At 40.0% G+C, this 19,998-nt stretch overlaps 1 pseudogene; it reads left to right on the top strand.

Annotated features, from left to right (window-relative positions):
• Positions 1-18,837: 18,837 nt before the first annotated feature.
• LOC144311167 (14-3-3 protein theta pseudogene) lies at positions 18,838-19,620 on the top strand (annotated as a pseudogene).
• Positions 19,621-19,998: the final 378 nt, after the last annotated feature.

The raw sequence follows: 19,998 nt of genomic DNA, 5'->3' as shown, positions 1-19,998 counted from the left end.
TGACTCATTTAGAGTGCACTCCCAGACACGCAGCAGGGTCACCGCTTCACGGGTCCTGGCAGCAGCTGACTTCCTCCTCTTTTTTTTTATTTCTTTTTTGACTTCCTCTTCTTAACTCATCTCAAGTGCCCACCATCTGAATCATACCCGAGGATCCACAATGAAGTTCTACTCTGTTGGAAAGTATACTTATCGGGCACTAACTGAGAGAGATACAGATGTGAATAAGTAAAAACAGGTCCTTGATAAACATATAGCATGGGGTCTTACCTGCAGCCTGCCACGGGAGCTGTGCCCTACTACTCAGAGGCCATGACACCAGCAACTACAACCATATCATAGCACCTGCTAACTATTAAGTGTTCTCTGTATACCTGACATTATGATAAACACTTTGCCAACTTGATCTTAATGAATCTTTGTAATTGCCTAATAAAAAAAAAAGCTGCATTAATCTTATTTTATTAATGAAGAAACTTGGAAACACAAAACTTGGTAATTTTGCCAAGATCACACAGCCCAAACTCCTAGCTACTAAGGACAATGAAGACAAGGACGGGGAAGGGGAGATCTTTCTTTAATCTTATAATAACCTGGAAATCACAACTGTGTTCTTAAACTAGTTCTTGCTCTGGGAATTACAAAGGGTTGGTGTAGAGGAGTAGGGGTTCTTGAGCCTTGACAATTGGAGCAGGAGTGAACCACACAGCACAATGAAAATGTGTCTGCAAGCCCAAGTGGAATGAATACCCTCTCTAACTCTCTGGACACTTAGAAGCATGAGAGGAGCCAAGGATGGAGATATTCTTTCTGGGGTAGCTAACATGTTAGCTCCTTTGGAATGCCTTCAGTTATGTTTTTGTACTAGAAGACTTTTTGTGATTATTTTTAAAATTTAGGTCATAAAGCAAATTTGCAGTGAACTGCCCTATGACCTCTGCCTGTTGCTTCTTTCTTTAGCATCCTTGAGTTTGCTGGGGTTTTGAGTGGGATGGTTGTTGAGCCCATGGTCTCACCATGCAGCCTGGATCAGCATATATGCAGGGAAAAAAAATGTTCAGCTCTGCTAAGCAGTGGCGTAGTTTGGGCTGTGTTTATCTTCTTATGCAGGAATCAGGTGAGTCTGTACTTACCTACGAGGATGGGAATCACTCTTGGAAATTTGAGATAAATGGCATCGTGGCCTTGACTTGCCTTCAGTGGCGCCTCGGCAGCTACCTAATGTCTTCATCCCACTCCTTGCTCTTCAGGCTCCTAATGAGGCCTCATTTTATCAAGGTTCCATGTGCTCTTCTTCATATAACATACATGGAAAATAGTTGTTCATTCTTGAAGCAAATTAATTAATCAAGTTTTGAGAAGATGGAATTCAGAAAGCAACATGACTATCATATGGAAGCAGTCATGTGGTTCATTAGGAAATGAGGGAATCATGTCACTTTACTGAATCTTTTTTTTTTTTTTTTTTTTGGTGTTCCCATTATGTCACTGTAATACAGTGAAAAACCAAACATCACCTTAAAAAACTAATTTTTAAAATACGTATACACAGTTAGCTATTATTTTCTATCAACTGTGGCTCACAATTTCTCAAATTTCCCAGTATTCACTGGAAATGCGACTGTGGAATTTTAGTAGATTTACTAGATGAAGCATTTTATTAGTTAAAAATGTTTTCTAGAATCCAGGGCAGATGTAATTTTAGGTTTGAAATGAGAATGATGCTGAAGACAGCATTCTTCCTCCTTGACCTTCTTCTCAAAACACATTGCTTCAGGGCTTTGCAGAAGAAAATGTGAAAGAAAAAATGATGTGTCAATTTCCACAAGACAAGCAAGGATATTAAATGTAGCCTGATTTGACTGATAAATCATTCTTGTACTCTTATCAAAATGCATCTTGCTTATTATAATTCTTAGACTTTTCTCTAAGCCATTTCCTAAGCCTACTTCTTAAAATGTATGATCTGAAATGTTGAAATCTCCAACCAGACCATCAAAAACATACATTTATAATAAATAAGTTGGGGCATCCCAGGTGGCTCAGCGGTTTAGCTCCGCCTTCAGTCCAGGGTGTGATCCTGGAGTCCTGGGATGGAGTCCCACGTCAGGCTTCCTGTGTGGAGCCTGTTTCTCCCTCTGCCTGTGTCTCTGCCTCTCTCTCTCTCTCTCTGTCTTTCATGAATAAATAAATAAAATATAAAATATAAAATAAAATAAAATAAAATAGTCTAAAGCATTAAATTAAGACATTAGTACCCCATGGTATGTTAAACTATTCCTTAGATCTTCCCATTGTTTTTGGTGAAAGGTCACATAACAGAACTTGATTATGGTGGCAGATAAGCATTGGAACAACACAATGAAAAGCAGTGAGATGAACAGTTAAGACATCCTGTATTTGCATGTCTATATAAACAGACTGTAAATTTGCTAAATCACAGAAATGACCTCAAGTTGAGGTCAGAGAATATTATATTCTAACACCATGATACACAGGAAAACATTATTAGAAACTGCCAAGATTAAACTTTTTAAATTGTATTATCTATAGTTTTCCTGTGAACTAGAATTCAAAGGAATAGTGTTTCCAAATTGCCATTTTTAAGGACTTACTTTGTTGCCTAAACTTGTTATTTCTCAGATAGATTATTTGCAATAGAAATTCACTGTTAACCCAGAAAGGGACCATAAACACATACCTATAACACTGGACACAAGTAAGCCTGGCCAATGAGGTCATGATCACATCTCTCCTACTTGAGAATCAGCATCCTTAACTGTGGACTCTGTGTGTCAGCTTGTCTTCCTTCAAACCAGTGATGCCTCTACATTGATTTAAGCTGTAATTCATGCAAAATAATCACTTTCCTGACTTCTCAACTAATTTTTTCTTGATCTCCAAGATCCAGAAAAATAAAATACAAATTTCCTCAAACATACAGGCAAAGAAGTCTATATGGAAACACTAGAAGTCAATTTAAAAAGATATAATATAAGATTATGGGTTTTGCTATTATTTAGTTTTTAATGGATATTACATCATCTTTTCAATAGTAATATTGAAATATCTCCATCCTTGGCTCCTCTTATGCTTCTAAGTGTCCAGAGAGTTAGAGAGGGTATTCATTCCACTTGGGCTTGCAGACACATTTTCATTGTGCTGTGTGGTTCACTCCTGCTCCAATTGTCAAACAATCCTTCCAGCTACTGTTGTCCTTCACAAATAAAACCTATTTATCTTTTAAGAACTGTCTTAAAGTCCATGTTTGTGAAGATTTTATTTACTGCCTGCCCAAAGCTGTAGTGATTTTCTACTCTAAATCTATATTCTTTTGTGAATTTTATCCTTAAATGTTGAAAAAAAAAAAAAGTCATTTGCATTGTGCCCACCATGACTTACCAAATAGTAGGAAGCTAAATTAATTTCTACTGTGTTTACAGCATTTACTACAGTATCTAATAAAAGTTTACCCTAATAGCTCAATAAAAATCGGTTGATAGAATTTGAGCCTCTGAGAGGCCGTTTTCTTTTTAATTCGCAGTCTTTTTAAAGATTTTACATAATTTTAACAAAAACAGGCAAAAATATGGATGCTGCTTATTGAATTAGAATCTCAAGATACGTGTTTGTCCATCCTCCTCATCATTTTCCTTCTAATATGTAAGTCATACCAAAGTTTTCTTAAATGTGCTCTTTTTCCCCAAAATCTGTATGCCTCCACATTTACACTGGATACTTTGAAAAAAGGCCCTCCATTCTCAGTTCTTATAATTTTGTAAAAATTTAAAAGTATCTGGGTTGTCTTTACATTAAAGTAAAATATAAATTTTATGATGTAGGGCCATTCAGAAATGACAGCCATTTAGTTGTTTGTAAGCTCTGTCAGTGTACAAGGAGCTGGCTCACACTGTATCTCAATGAGTTATGTAGGCTTCACTTTTATTATGTATGATTGACTGCGGAGCTTAATATTGAATAAAATAGCTGCCACAGCTGCTCAAAATGGGTATAAATCAAGAATTTCACTCTAGGTGGCATGTTGCAGTGTGAGAACCTAATTTACACTGGAAGGCAGTGTGTCCTTGTGGAGAAAGATCTGCCCCAGGTAAAAAGTGGAAACAACACAAATGGATCTATACAATAGCTCTTGCCATAAGCATTTTCCTCCCATCTTTAGCATCAAGGCCCATCAGAGTTTAAAATGAGTGAGTTGTCAATTTATGTTCCCTAAAATAATTACTCTTTCTCAAACACAATCACTAAAAAGAGAGAGAGAGAGAGAGAGAACAAAAACAAAAAACACCCAAGGCCATAATGACCAGAGTTGTTTGTTTTGTTTTGCTTTAACAACTTTAATGCAAATAATTTGCATATATAAAATTCACCTCTGGTGAGTGTACAACATAATTTTATAGGGAGAGCTAGAAGACCATTTGGTGGGAGAAAGATCTTGGAGCAAAAACTCAAGATAATGCCCTTCAAACGGCATCCCCAACAGATCTCCCTGAGCTGCTCACAGATGAAGCTTTCCACTGCATATTTGCTAAACCATACACCTTCATTCAGATTTTTAAAACTTTCACAGGCAGAGGGAGAAGCAGGCTTCTCGCAGGGAGCCCAATGTGGGACTCGATCCCAGGACCCCAGGATCACACGTTGGGCCGAAGGCGGATGCTCAACCGCTGAGCCACCTAGGTACCCCAATTTTTAAAACATTCTGTAACTAAATAGCTACTGGAGTAGTTACACTATTTTCTTCACATTGTTGTTAGAAACAAATCACTTAATCATATGGAGATTCTTTAAAGAATAGTGCCACCCAAACGTATCCTGATAACAAATAACACGTTTACATGTTTTCTGCAAGACAGCAGATAAACTAAAAACCTCTGCAAACACAGGAAATATAGCATCTCATGTAAAACTTTCAGAACCAGGTGAAGAGGAGATGGGAGGAGTGTATGCTTCTGAGAATGAAACAGGGCTACTAAGCAGGACAAGTTTCAATGCACAGGCTCAGATACATAAACTCTCTATGAAACACCTCAAAACAGCACTGTTCTCCATCTGTGAGCTCAGCCTGCCCTTCTCTCCAGCCAGGCAGCAGGGGCTCTCCTGGCTGACAGAAACACTCATTTCCGGAGGTTCATTGTTGGAAAGTTTGCTCCAAGTACAGCGGGATAGGGAGCTGTCACCAAATCTGTGATCCCCGTGGAGACATAGGGAGTCTACTCTGCACGTGGTGTTCAAAAGCCACCCCAATTCTGAGAAATTGAAACAGAAATTAAGAAGGCAGAGTTTAAGATTCAGTAATTTGAACTTCCCCTCTTGACTCCATCTAGTGAGTCCTACGGAAATGATTCAACATTTTCCAACTTACAAATACCTTCAGACATACCCATATGATTTTAAACATGAGCTTTCTGTCTTCAAAACAAATGAAAGAAAAATTTATCATCCTATATAAACTGACAATAACCTGTTTATAAATCTCACCACTGGAATACTTCAAGGAAGGAAAGAACAGGAATGTTTAAGGACCAAACAGCCAAGAGTCTGAGGAAACTACTTACTTAGTGAAAATTACTTGTATCTGCTGATAGCATGGCAAACAAAGCTGAGAAATCCTGAGGCCTCATCTCTGGAAGTTGACTCCCACACGCTAAGTAGGAGACAGGCACACATGCATAAGCAAGCCTCCCTTTCCTTCAGTGATCTGTGAGATGAAGTCTTTTCTGATGTTCTTAAGCAAAGTTAAGTGGGTCTTCCTTTGTTGATTATGCCTTTGCTTGTACCCTTACAAAGGTTTTTTGCCACACTAAGATAATTAATAGATATTAACATCAGACCAAGATATCTATTTTATGATTTAACGTGCTAACAAATCTAGAGGCTTGCAAGGTGTCATAAGTGAAAATCTATATAGTTCCCATCAGAATTTCTGAAAGGAATCCCCAAATATATTCAGTTCTATAATACTGCTCATGCATGAAAACAAAGTACTAATCAAAATAGACCTACATCTACTGAATGGTAAAATTCAGGAACATTGTAACAGAAAATTCTACTAGGGATTAGGTAGAATGTCAAAGACTGATGAATCATTCATAAAGAGTGAGGAAAAACACACATTAAAATACAGCTATATTTGAGTTTCATGCTCCTATGTTATGCTGTCCAAAATATGATCACTGGGACACTTGGGTGGCTCAGCGGTTGAGCATCTGCCTTCAGCTCAGGGCGTGATCCTGGAGTCCCAGGATCGAGTCCCACATCCGGCTCCCTGCATGGAGCCTGTTTCTCCCTCTGCCTGTCTCTCTCTCTCTCTTTCTCTCTTCTCTCTATCATGAATAAATAAATAAAATCTTTAAAAAAATTATGACCACCTTCAGCCTATAATTTAAAAATGATTGCTATCCAGTGTGTCTGTATAGTATTAGATAGCTGTAAGCCTTTGAAATCATGTGTTTTATAAGTTAGTGTTCTAGTTTCCCTAAGAACATGTATTTGAAAGTGTTAACTCATGGTTTCTTTCTTTTTGATTAATTTTTATTTTGAGAAACTGGTCTCTAAAGTAAAGAATTATTCACTGTACATTTTATTTATTTGTTTTTCTTTTGTGAGTGTTGGATATACAGGAAATAGGTTTCTTTCCAGGTCCTGGCTATGGACTCAAGAACTCTGGAGAGACATTTCAGAAATACTGTAATAGCTTAAAAGGATGCAGGATCATTGACCATCATCATTTCTGCATGGTAGACCTTTAAACATTTTAGTCTGACCTCAAGACACTACATAGAAACCATTTTTTATATAGTTTTAAGCAAGATTTAAATACAATCTTTTCTTTCTTGTTTTTAATAAGAAACACTATAAAATTTAAGAACAAAATAAAGCATTTCCTTCTTTTAAAATGTCTCAATAAAATATTTTTTTGTGATTATTAGGTGACATCTTATGCTAATACTATTCCATAGATATTACTGCCCAAACTCATAAAGGGTCATATGAGAGCACAAATTATTTGGAAAGAACTTAGCTCCATCTCTTGAATCACAAACTCTCCTTGGGATCACTGTTGGGTAGTTAATACAGTAATAACCTTTCTCTATAAAGATCTATGATAATTAGATAGTAGGCAGACTGCACTAAAATAACCATGGTAGCATTAAAGCACTACCAAGTTTCTCTAAAACAAATGAACTATTTTGTAGCTAACAAAATGATAATAGCCAGACATTTTTGCGTGCTATTTAAGTACTTTTCTAAGAGCTGTACATGTATCAAATCAATGAATATTCACAATGATTCCATTGTGGGACCCAGGAAATTTAACAAAAATTCCCTACCCCTGGACAAGCAGAGCAGGACTAACTCCATTTTGTGCTACACCTGCCACCTCCTGTATCACCCCCACGTGACCTGCTTCTTGCTTAAGGCGCTGCCCCACCCTAGTCAACCGCTGGGCACATCCGAATGGGAAATCGGCTCATAACAATGTAACTCTGCCTTGTGCCCACCAAAACTGCGGGCCAATTCTGACCAAAGTAATAGGCCAGCTCAAGTGGATACTATAGGGTAAGGTGTAATTCAATCGGCCACCTGCGTGTGGACCGACATGACTGTGCAACTTTCTGCGTATGTTACAATCCCATTGGCCACTGGCCCCTAGAAAGCTGCCAAGCGTCTCAGCCCGGGCTCCCTCCGAGTTCCTGCTCTGCTGTGTGGGGTACACTTGGACCCACGCCCGGGCTTGGAAATAAACCCTCGTTTGCATCGGTGTAGGCTCGTTGGTGGTTTCTCGGATTCGCACGCAATCTTGGGCACAACACCATGAGATAAGTCGTAATGGTACCTACAATTTGTGGATGAAGAATTGAAGCACACAGGAATTATTAGCAGGTCTGAGTTTCCAAAGCTAGCATGAAAAAGTCCAGATTTGAATTTAGGCAGCATGACTCCAAGATTCCACTCTTAGCCACTCACTATGCCACCTGTAAAAAAATAAATCTCTTCGTGTTCTTCACTTAAACCACATCTTCAAATGAAAGTAATAGAAACATCACTATGGTGTGTGGCTCAGCACCACCTGTCTTAGGATGCAGAGACAATTCCAACTTTGAACATGAGACTTAAATAGGCAACCTGGTATATTCTTGTAGGGTTCTCAAAATGTATTTCAAAATGAAAGAGAATTAAGGCAAATTATTAAGAGAAACAAAGTAAATGAGGGAGTAAGATGAATAAGCAACTTTCAAAAATTTCTTTCCTCAAAAGTTCTTGATTAAACCTGTACATCAGGGAAACCCAAATGAGGACAGTCACTACACCAACACAGTTCTGTGTAACTTCTTAAAATAAGCTTCAATTTTTATCATTCCTACCTTTTCCATTCCCGCTTCCATTGAACTGCTTCAAAAGTATTGTAAACTTAGAATTTACAATACTATGTAGTTATTTGAATTATGAATTTATGATAAATATGTAATTTGCATAACAAATGTCATCTCTCTCAAATCTAGATTAGAAAATGCCAAATGACTTTTAAAATACATAAAAATATTTAAAAATACATCTGAGTATATTGTAAAAGGGTTTTCATTGGTTCTTGATACAGCTAAGGTATATTCTATATACATTGACATGGTATAAAAAGATTTTCGGCATGTTATAAAACTAAGCATAAATGACTTCCACATCTAGCCAATGTGGAACAACAGGGATTGGATTTGCCCTTCTGTCCAAAACAACCAAAAATAAAAACCATGAAAAAATACAAAACAACGGTTTTCATGATATTACATAGCAGGTAATAAAGAACAGATGTTTCTGAGAGAGGAGAAACGGACTAGGTGAATCCTAGAAAGCCCCAATCTTCTTTCTTTGGGGAGTGAGCTCAGGCTAGAGTGCAATGTTGAAAAATCTGAGTGGTGAGTTTAGTGTTCACCCTGAGCCAAGGAGAAAAAGCCCTGTGAAACAGGGAGGAAAAAGGATCTGGACTTTGAGGGGAGAGGACCAGAGAGGAGGCAGCTACAGATAGAGAGGAGCAAAGGGCAGGTGAGATAAAGAGAAAGGGAGAGAAATCTGGAGATGTGCAGCTTAGTACTGATTAGTTCATGCATGCAAGGTGACTACCAGAGACCAAGGGAAAAGCCTCCAAAAGAATTAGAGGGAGCAGTAAGGAGAACTCACACTGGCCCAGGAATGTAGTGCCTGTTCCAACAGCAAGAATGGAGACTCTTGTAATTCAAGAATGTACCTGGGTATACAGGTACAGAGTGAAATATGGGGATTACTCTGTAAATGCAATAAAATTAACTGAAGAGTAAAAGCAGAGCTCCTGCTTAAAAAATCTTTAAAAAGCAGTCCAAAAGGATCAAATAATTTTCATATGAATTAACTGTTCATGAATATATGGAGAAGTACCAAAATACCCAGCACCCAAGGAGATAAAAAAAAAGTAGTTGCTGGCATCCAGTACAGAATTACCAGGCATGAAAAGAAATAAAAAATACATGATGACAGTCAATTGGAACTAGCCTTGAGAAAAATACAGATAATAGAATTAATAGATAAAGACATCACCATAATTATTAAAGTTTATTCCGTATGTGAAGCTAAATTGCACACGATAAGCAGAGAAGTGGAAAGAGCTGAAATTCATATTTGCAGAGCTGAAAGTAATGCCTCAGGTAAAAAATAAACTGGATGGTATTAACAGTACCTTAAACATTACAGAAGTAAAGATCAGGGATAGAGTAATAGAGACATCCAAAACAAGACACAGAACATTAACAAAGATTCCGTGAGCCACGGGACAATTTCTAAAAGTCTGATGTATGTGTAATCTGAGGGCCGTAAGAGGAGGAAACAGAGAGACAAAAGGTAAATTTTCAAAGAATGATGTCAACTTTTTCCCAAATATGATAAAAAACTAGAAGCACAAAGATTTAAGAGTCTCAGTGAACCTCAAGCAGAAGGAAAAATTTTAAAAACGATATCAAGTCATATTATAACAACCGGCTTACCAAGGATGAGAAATTCTTAAAAACAGAGAGAAAGGCATAAGTACATTTAGGAGAAAAAAGACTAAAATGATACAGGACTTCTTGTTAGAAAACTGTGAGCCAGAGACAGAGGAGGAATCTCTTCAATGTAGTGAAACGAACAATTCGACCAAGCTAGAAAAGATCTCTGGCACAGGCAGGTGTAATCCTCCCTGCGCACACAGAAGCTCAAGCAAAGGTTCATGAGCACACCTGCAGGGGGAGACCTGGGGAGCATGGCCACAGGGCAAGGAGGGTAAGCACTGGCAAGTGGAAAAGACCGTCTTTATTACTAAAAACTTTAGGGGCGCCTTGGAGCTCCCTCATTAAGCGTGGGACTGGTTTCAGTTGAGGTCTTGCTCTCAGGTATTGGGATGCTCTCCCTCCCCTCCCCCCTCCCTGCCCCTGCATGCAGCCCGCCTCACTGCTCCCTCCCTACACGTCTGCAGGGCTTGGCCAGAGTCTGGGCCTCCTAACCTGAGGGCACACACGCTGCTAAAAGCCTTGCAAACCCAGCTAACTACTGGGCAGAAATAGTGCAGGAGAGTCAGGATGGAGGTTACACCTGCACATCCTGGGTCCTCGTGGGATGAGGGTGACCTGGGGCTGGGTGGCTGGGACTTGGAAGCAGCACCGGGAGTGCTGCAGGACTTCCGGGAACCCCAGTTCCCAGCAGGGCCCTCAGGGATCCGCACAGGTGATGGGGCTCAGTTCCACCAGGGTCCAGCACTCACCCCACGCAGTAGCGTGGAGGGGAGACCCTAGGGAGGAGGCCCTGAGCACCGATTCCTGGGGGTGGGGGTGGGGGTGGGGGCGGGAGGAGAGGCGGAATACATGGTGCTGAGGGTTCAAGGGTGCCTTCTGAGGGAAGCCTCTCTGCACACACAGGTTTTCCAAACCTGGAACAAGTGCAAGACCTGTAGGCACTGCTTCTACCTTTAAGAGGCTTCGCCAGGCTTGTTTCCAGAAAACGAAGTCCACCGATCAATAGATCAATGTATGGAGAGAGAAAAAGAAACGTTTTGAAGAACACAAGTCATGCAATGAACTGAGGTAGCCGGTCCCCCAGGGAGCGGTGGTGACAGCAGGTCCTCTGAGGGGAAGACCCTGCGCGATCCTGCCACCAGCCTGCAGGCCTCTGCCCTGTCAGCAACTGCCACCAACACCAAGTTTTCAGCTGCTGCCAGAGATACTGCGCGTAAGTTCACGGAGCGACTCCAGCCAGAAAGTGTCCACATGCTGCTGCCTCTGGGAATGCCCCAAAAGGCCAGGCGGTGCTGGGGACATCTAACCTAGAGACCAGCAAGGGGGGTGCCACTCCTGCTGTCACCCCAGTCAGATGGGTGGCCGAGGTAGCAGGACTCCAGCCTCCAGCAGGACACCAGGGTCTGACCTGTGCCCCCCACCCCCACCCCGCCCCCACCAGCTATGCCGGGAAAGCCAGAACAATGGGGTCAATCTAAAGAGCAGAATCGGGGGATCCCTGGGTGGCGCAGCGGTTTAGCGCCTGCCTTTGGCCCGGCCGGCGCGATCCTGGAGACCCGGGATCGAATCCCACATCGGGCTCCCTGCATGGAGCCTGCTCCTCCCTCTGCCTATGTCTCTGCCTCTCTCTCTCTCTCTGACTATCAAAAAAAAAAAAAAAAAAAATTAAAGAGGGGGTGGTTCAGCGGTTTAGCGCCGCCTTCAGCCCAGGGCACGATCCTGGAGACCCCGGATCGAGTCCCGCATCGGGCTCCCTGCATGGAGCCTGCTTCTCCCTCTGCCTGTGTCTCTGCCTCTCTCTGTGTGTCTCTCATGAATAAATAAATAAAATCTTTAAAATAAATAAATGAAGAGAAGAATCCTCTGAAGGAGCAAGTAAACAGAGTCAGCTTCCACAGGAGGACTTACAAACCACTTCTTCTCCAGACCAGGGGGGAGCAAAAACTAGCAGAGAAGAAAGCAAAGGTTTGGGAGTTTCAAGAGGCCTCACTGTGGCTGAAGATTAATGTTTTTAACATCCTGTGTTAGGTTTTTTCCAAAATGAACAGCGGAGAAATAAAAATTTAAAAAAACAAACAAACAAAAAAAAAAAAACAGCAGAGCCAGGCAGTAGGTTCGAGAGTACTTTAATGGGGGGTGCTCCCAGGTGAGGTTCCATGACCCGGAGAGGTGGCCCGAGTCAGGGAAGTCGCGCCGGGGTTGGGGGGTGTGGGGGGTTTTAGGCCTTATTGGTTCCAGGTCTGGATCCAGGTGGGTCCCTTGCCAAATTAGGCAAGGGAACCCCGTGTCCCTAGGTGAGGCTGGGGGTGGGGATAGTACAGACGATGGGGGGTGGTCCCTGGCTGGAAAGTCCTGCTGGATGGAAAGTTTTCGTTTCCCGTCTAGGCTTTGATTTACTGGAGAAGATGTGGTGGCCATGGCTGCTTTGGGGGGAAGATCAGCTATTTTGGGTCCCCCTGTCTCTCAGTCAGCCCAACATCCTGTAAATTTACTTTATTTTGAACCCTTTCCTTTAGGGTAAATATTTTCCTACTGTCTTCTCCAGTTTAGTCTTAAGACCTTTTTCTGCTCTTTGTTCATGATCTATGTCATGTTGGTGGGTTCTTTACATACTGTATCTCTGAAAACACATTATTAACCTTAAAGCTCATAAATGATTTATGAAAATGATTTTGACCTAAGTCTCTGTACAATTCAGTTTTCTAATGAGACTCATCCTACAGATTTTTGATGTAGATTTTTTTAATATGAAGTTCCCTCTGCTGATGCTAACATGAACAGAACGGCAATCTTCTTACAGACAAAAACATTTACTGATGGTAGGTGGTTCTCCCACAAGCTGTAGTAGAACATAGGCCAATAACAAGCTCTGAATAGGGCAAGGTGGGAAAAGCCGCCTTGCCCTCCTCTAGAGACTCACACAGTCCTAATGAAACAGGGAGCCATATGGGTTGGTAATAGCATCAATAGTCCACCTATGTGAAGGGCTTTGTTCAGAACACTTGATATGATTGCCATCTGTCACTCAATGTACTCTTAAAAACTCTATAGCTCACACAAATGTTGGAGAGGATGTGGAGAAAAGGGAACCCTCTTGCACTGTTGGTGGGAATGTGAACTGGTGCAGCCACTCTGGAAAACTGTGTGGAGGTTCCTCAAAAAGTTAAAAATAGACCTGCCCTATGACCCAGCAATTGCACTGTTGGGGATTTACCCCAAAGATACAGATGCAATGAAACGCCGAGACACCTGCCCCCGGATGTTTATAGCAGCAATGGCCACAATAGCCAAACTGTGGAAGGAGCCTCGGTGTCCATCGAAAGATGAATGGATAAAGAAGCTGTGGTCTATGTATACAATGGAATATTACTCAGCTATTAGAAATGACAAATACCCACCATTTGCTTCAACATGGATGGAACTGGAGGGTATTATGCTGAGTGAAGTAAGTCAATCGGAGAAGGACAAACATATGTTCTCATTCATTTGGGGAATATAAATAATAGTGAAAGGGAATAGAAGGAAGGGAGAAGAAATGTGTGGGAAATATCAGAAAGGGAGATAGAACGTAAAGACTGCTAACTCTGGGAAACGAACTAGGGGTGGTAGAAGGGGAGGAGGGCGGGGGGTGGGAGTGAATGGGTGACGGGCACTGGGGGTTATTCTGTATGTTGGTAAATTGAACACCAATAAAAAATAAATTTAAAAAAAACTCTATAGCTCATTCTGCCCCTGCTTATTTCAAAACATGTAGGGCCATACTGAAATCTGAAGATCGCTGTTTCAATATGCTCTGCCAAATGTACATCTTACTCACTTTATGGAAGAGACTAGAGTTGCTTTAGCATCATAGTTATGTTTGTCATACCTGGAGCTTCTGAGCTTCATACTAAGATTTTCATAAATGTTTTCTCATGATGATGGAGTCTTTGTAAATAAACTGGCTTCCAGGATTGAGTTGACCAGCTTATTATTTTTTTTATTGAAGTTTGTTTTGCCAACATATAGTATAACACCCAAGTGCTCATCCCATCAAGTGCCCTACCATAGAGGAAATGTCTAATATCAGTTGAAGATAAAATATGATCAAGTAAAGATATATGGTATAAACATTAAATTGACAAGTACAATAACACAAGAAGTTATAGCTAATAAACCAACAAAGGTGATAAAAGAAAACATATAGAATAATCCAATAATCCAAAAGAAGGCAGAAGGAAAAAATAAACTTAAAAAATAGAACATACAGGAAAGAGACAGTAAGATAGTATATTTAAATTCTATCATTAATATTTCTAAATATAAATTACTTAAATGCTCCAATTAAAAGGCAGGCAGGGATTGTAAATGCTTCACTGAGTAAGGCATTTTTAACTTAGTCTAAAAACAAAAATCAGTGGTTGTTAACAAAGTGTGTCTCTCTGGTGGGAGGTGCCATGCTTTGGCACTCTAGTAAGGCATGTCAGAGCATAAGTAGAGTGTTGATGGGTTGTGAAGCCCCAAAGTGAGGAGGGGAGTGCCGAAGGGGAGTTGAATGTAGGATGTTAGAGTCCAAGTGGGGTCAGTAAAGTTTCCATATATGAGCGTGACAGTGGTGGGACAGCGTGGGGTGTCACAGGCTAAGCATGGTTAAGGGGGCACGGTGGGTGCCTTGATATGTGGTGTTGACATGCAGCCAAAATGAGGAAGGCAACCAAATGGAGAGCTGTGGCACCACATAGGGCATCTGCACTGGAGTAGGCTAAGGATTGTGTTGATATAGCAACAGGATTAGTTAATAACATCTGAACTGGTCAATTAAATAAATGTATTCAGGCTAATGAAGGGCAGATTTCACATTGTTGGAGAAGAAAGAGAAAATTATAGAAAGGGAAAAAAGTAGCATGGATCCTATGGTGACTGAATTGAAGATTAGGTGAACATGTGGTTTTTAATGGATAAATGATATTGATAGATGGATATAGATATAGATGTAGCCCAGCTCTGTCATATAAGAGGTCTGGGAAAAACTACACCTTCATGGTAATAAGCAAATATAGTTTCCAGATTTTTTCCTTCTGAATGTCATTACTAAGTGAGCCAGAACTCTTTGGAGAAATGGCTGATCCTGGCCCTTGGAAAGAGAAAGCACAAATGATGAAACCTACACAATTTCTTATTCTAGACATCAAGGTGGTGTACAAAAGACCATAGAGACACTTTGCAGAAGGCTGGTCAATACCTTTATCAAGTGATCAAAGTTATTACCACAAGTAGTAAAACAAATTGAAATCATATGCCATCTTCTGTGCAATATAAAGATGAATATATACAGAACACATCAATAGTTTTGTGATATCCCTGCCAAAGATGACAACCTGATCATAGGAACTATTAGGGAAACCCAAATTGAGGAGCAGTCTACAGAATAAATGTCTTCCAATCCTCAAAAGTATTAAAAACCTAAGAGTCGAAGAAAGATTCAGGTAGTGTTCAGATTTTAGTTGAATAGAGAGAAGCTAACCAAATGCAGCGTGTGATTCGGGAGTGGAATTGTATGCGATAAAGGGCTTCAGTGGGACAACTGGTGAAAGTTATATGAAGTCTAAGAATTGCACGTATGAAGTATCAATGTTCTTTTGCTGACTTTGGTTGACACAAGGACACGTATCGCTGGTTGTATTGTGCATAAGGACATTAGAATAATACCCTTGCTTACAGGAAGTACTCTTGTGTTCAGTTCAAAGGAGACATCAGTTTAGCTGTTTATCTCAAATGCTTCAGCTCAAAAAATTATGTTTGTACTTTGTGTGCAACAATCTTGTATTTTTGAGAATTTTTTAAACAATGAAGGTTTAATAAAAAAATGATGTGCTAAGTTTTTACATATGTAAAAACAAAACTTTCTTGAGATTCTGAAAACTAAAAAGGTAAAAAATAAAATAGGGATCATTTGAGGAAAATATTAGTATGTCAGTAGGATTTATATAGGGTAATATAAACATAAGATTTAATATAAGCAAGGCAGTATAGTATGAGGCATTTGAGGCACTGGGGGTGTCAGAGTCAGGGCTGACAAGGTTTCAGAAATCAGGAAGTTTAGAGAGCACCAGATACCACACTCTATAATATCAGTTGTCTATAGAACTCAAGTGGGCAATTGGTACAAGGATGTTCATATGCCTTTGGTCATCCTGCCTACCTGTAGCCTGATGGATGTGCCTATTACGATAGTGCAGCAGAAGCAACAGTAGTTTTTCTTTCTGCTCCATCTCACAAATTTTGTGTGAATGTTTCACATTGCTATTTCAAACCCAATAACATGCTGTGAGGGATTCTGGGAAATACAGTTCCCAGGCTTTCAACCCCTGATACTCAGAGTCCGTAGAAGGGAAAAGATGACACCTCACTAGCAGTAAATAACAGAACACACAATAGCATTACTATAAAAATATCTCATTTAATTAATTAGCCAATTTTTAAAATACCTAATTTAATTAATTATTAATTAATTGAAATAAATAAACCTCCAGTTGAAATCTGGTTGTAAGATATAAACAGAAAAGCCAGAGGAAAAATATAAATTAATAAAAATCACAAATACCTAGGGAGTGCTCTTCACATTCATTAAGCAATTAAATTTATGTACAGCTTTTTTATTTGTTTCATATTTTTCCTTTATTTTCAAAATATATGCAGAGTTTATTGTTTCTCCCAAAAACAATGTGGGATTTTTAGAAATCTTACTATTTAATTTTTTCCTACATCATGCATATTTCATGCACATTATTTGAAATGGCTTTTTCAACATGCATAACATAATTCATGTAAAATGTTTTTCTAAGTAGGTTCTCAGCAAATTGGAGAATACAGAAAATGAAAGAATAAGCATACATTAAATAAATGATTAAGTGTTACCATTGCACACCATGTAGGAGAAATTCTTGAACAAAAATTAGAAAAGGGGGTTGTCCTTCCCCCGGCCCTAAATTACTTAATTTGTTCATTTTACTTATTTTTCCCCTTTCTTTTTTTTTAATTTTTTTCAAAGTTTTATGTAAATTCCAATTAGTTAACATACAGTGTAACATTAGTTTCAGGAGTACAATATAGTGATTCAACAATTCCATAGATGACACAGTGCTCATCACAACACGTGTGCAGCTTTTATAAGGAAGGATATGGGGGAGTCTGGGGAGTTCAATCAATTAAGTGTCTGCTTTCAGCTCAAGTCCCGATCCCAGGGTCCTGGGATCGAGCCTCACATCAGCTCCCTGCTCAGTGGAGAGTCAGCTTCTCCCTCTCCCTCTGCCCTCTGCCCCTCTGCCATTCATATGCTCTCTCTCACTCTTCTGCTAATAAATAAACAAAATATTTTTTCTTAAAGGAAGGATGTTGTGACTTGGGCAATCTTGTATATAAATGATAGCAGTAACTACTATGAATAAATTTAAGATAAGGCATTTACAAAATGTATAAAGTGGCTTAAAATATACAGTCTGAAACAGTAATTGCATTTATTGGACAGCAATTGAATTATTGGATTACTTTGAAAATCTCCAAGTCACAAGGATTTATGAATGTAATACCTCTTCTTTATTAAAGAATTGTAATCAATATAAAAGTCTAATAATAGGGAAATTCTTACACAAATTATGATAAATCCCTAAGTTGGAACATTATGTAACCATTAAAAATCATGATAAATTTCATAACATTTGTTTTAAAAAATATGGCAAAGAATGGTATCATGACAAAATATGGTTATACAGAAGGAAAGACTGACAGACATTACTAATATTATATTTTCTCTCTTCTTTAGTCTATTTTGCAGGTATTCTACAATGGGTTTATCGCAAATAAAATTTTTAAAAATAATATAAATATATTTTTTAAAGATTTTATTTATTTATTCATGAGAGACAGAGAGAGAGAGAGAGGCAGAGACACAGGCAGAGGGAGAAGCAGCCTCCATGCAGGGAGCCCGACACAGGACTCGATCCCAGGTCTCCAGGATCAGGCCCTGGGCTGAAGGCAGCATTAAGCCACTGAGCCACCCGGGCTGCCCCTAATACAAATATTTTTATATAAAAAGTTACCATAGCCCTTTTGAGAAACTAAAGATTGGTCAGGGGAAGAGATTTAGAAGCTCAGTTGTGGCTGGCATGTGGGGACAGGCAAAGCTCTGGAAGTGCACAAGGGAAAGAAGAGGTTGAATAAGAGACTTTTTTCTATTAAAGATTTATTTATTCATGAGAGACAGAGAGAGAAAGGCAGAGACATAGGCAGAGGGAGAAGCAGGTTCCATGTAGGAAGCCCAATGTGGGACTGAGCCAAAGGCAGACACTCAACTGCTGAGCTACCCAGACGTCTTGAATAAGAGACTTGAGGAAGACACCACACTGTAGCTCTTGTCCTGTTGCAAATCTTCTCTGGATATCCTGATTTGAAACCAACGACAAAATACATATACTGCATATACTGACTGTTGCACCTCAACTCTGTAACCATTAATAATCAATCCAACTGTAATGTATAAGTAGAATTTGTGTTTTACTATTTCATAACTTTTTTTTTCTAATTACCAAAGAGCACAATTTATTTCTATTTCAGTGACAAGGTCAAGGTCAATGAGCTAGGCCATCTGTCTACTGCCCTAGCAGTTAAATAAATGCCTGTACATAGATCATGAATGTCAAAAATTAGAGGAAAAAAACGTTGAATCCAGTATTGAGCCTTGGGAGGCTTTCCTTTGATCTGTACCAGCATTCTTGCTTGCGATTTGGCAATCAGAATGGTTTCATGAGACCCGCAGGCCGTCGGTGCTCGCCCTCGCTCTCCTCCCCGCGCCCCCATGGAGAAGACGGAGCTGATCCAGAAGGCGAAGCTGGCCGAGCAGGCCGAGCGCTACGACGACAGGGCCACCTGCGTGATGGCCGGGCCGGAGCAGGGCGCCGAGCTGTCCAACGAGGAGCGCAGCCTGCTCTCCGTGGCCTACAAGAACGTGGTCGGGGGCCGCAGGTCCGCCTGGCGGGTCAGCTCGAGCATCGAGCAGAAAACCGACACCTCGGACAAGAAGTTGCAGCTGATTAAGGACTGTCGGGAGAAAGTGGAGTCCGAGCTGAGGTCCATCTGCACCACGACGCTGGAATTGTTGGATAAGTATTTGATAGCCAACGCAACTAATCCAGAGAGTAAGGTCTTCTATCTGAAAATGAAGGGAGATTATTTTCGGTACCTTGCTGAAGTTGTGAGGGGTGATGATCGAAAACAAACGATAGATAATTCCCAAGGAGCTTACCATGAGGCTTTTGATATAAGCAAAAAAGAGATGCAACCCACACACCCCATCCGCCTGGGGCTGGCTCTTAACTTTTCTGTATTTTACTACGAGATCCTTAATAACCCAGAGCTTGTCTGCACTCTGGCGAAAACAGCTTTTGATGAGGCCATTGCAGAACTTGGTACACTGAATGAAGATTCATACAAAGACAGCACCCTCATCATGCAGTTGCTTAGAGACAACCTAACACGGACATCAGACAGTGCAGGAGAAGAATGTGATGCAGCAGAAGGGGCAGAAAACTAAATGCACACAGGGTGGCCATCCTTCTTCCTCTCGAGAAACCTTTTTACTCATCTCCATTCTTTATTCCATTTGGATTTCCTATAGCAAAGAAACCCATTTGTGTGTATGGAATCAACTGTTTATAGTCTTTTCACACCACAGCTTTGGGAAAACTCCATTCCTTGATTTGTGTTTGTCTTGGCCTTCCTGGTGTGCAGTTACTGCTGTAGAAAAGTATTAATAGCTTCATTTCATATAAACATAAGTAACTTCCAAACACTTATGTAGAGGACTAAAAATGTATCTGGTATTTAAGTAATCTGAACCAGTTCTGCAAGTGACTGTTTTGTATTACTGTGAAGATATGAAAATGTAGTTATTACAATTTAAAAGTGTTCCATATAACTTCTTAATTTC

This window comes from Canis aureus, chromosome 3 (assembly GCF_053574225.1).
Source record: "Canis aureus isolate CA01 chromosome 3, VMU_Caureus_v.1.0, whole genome shotgun sequence".
Classification (NCBI taxonomy): Eukaryota; Metazoa; Chordata; class Mammalia; order Carnivora; family Canidae; genus Canis; species Canis aureus.
Note: the sequence above shows the minus strand (reverse complement) of the source record. Positions and strands in the feature narration are given on the sequence as shown.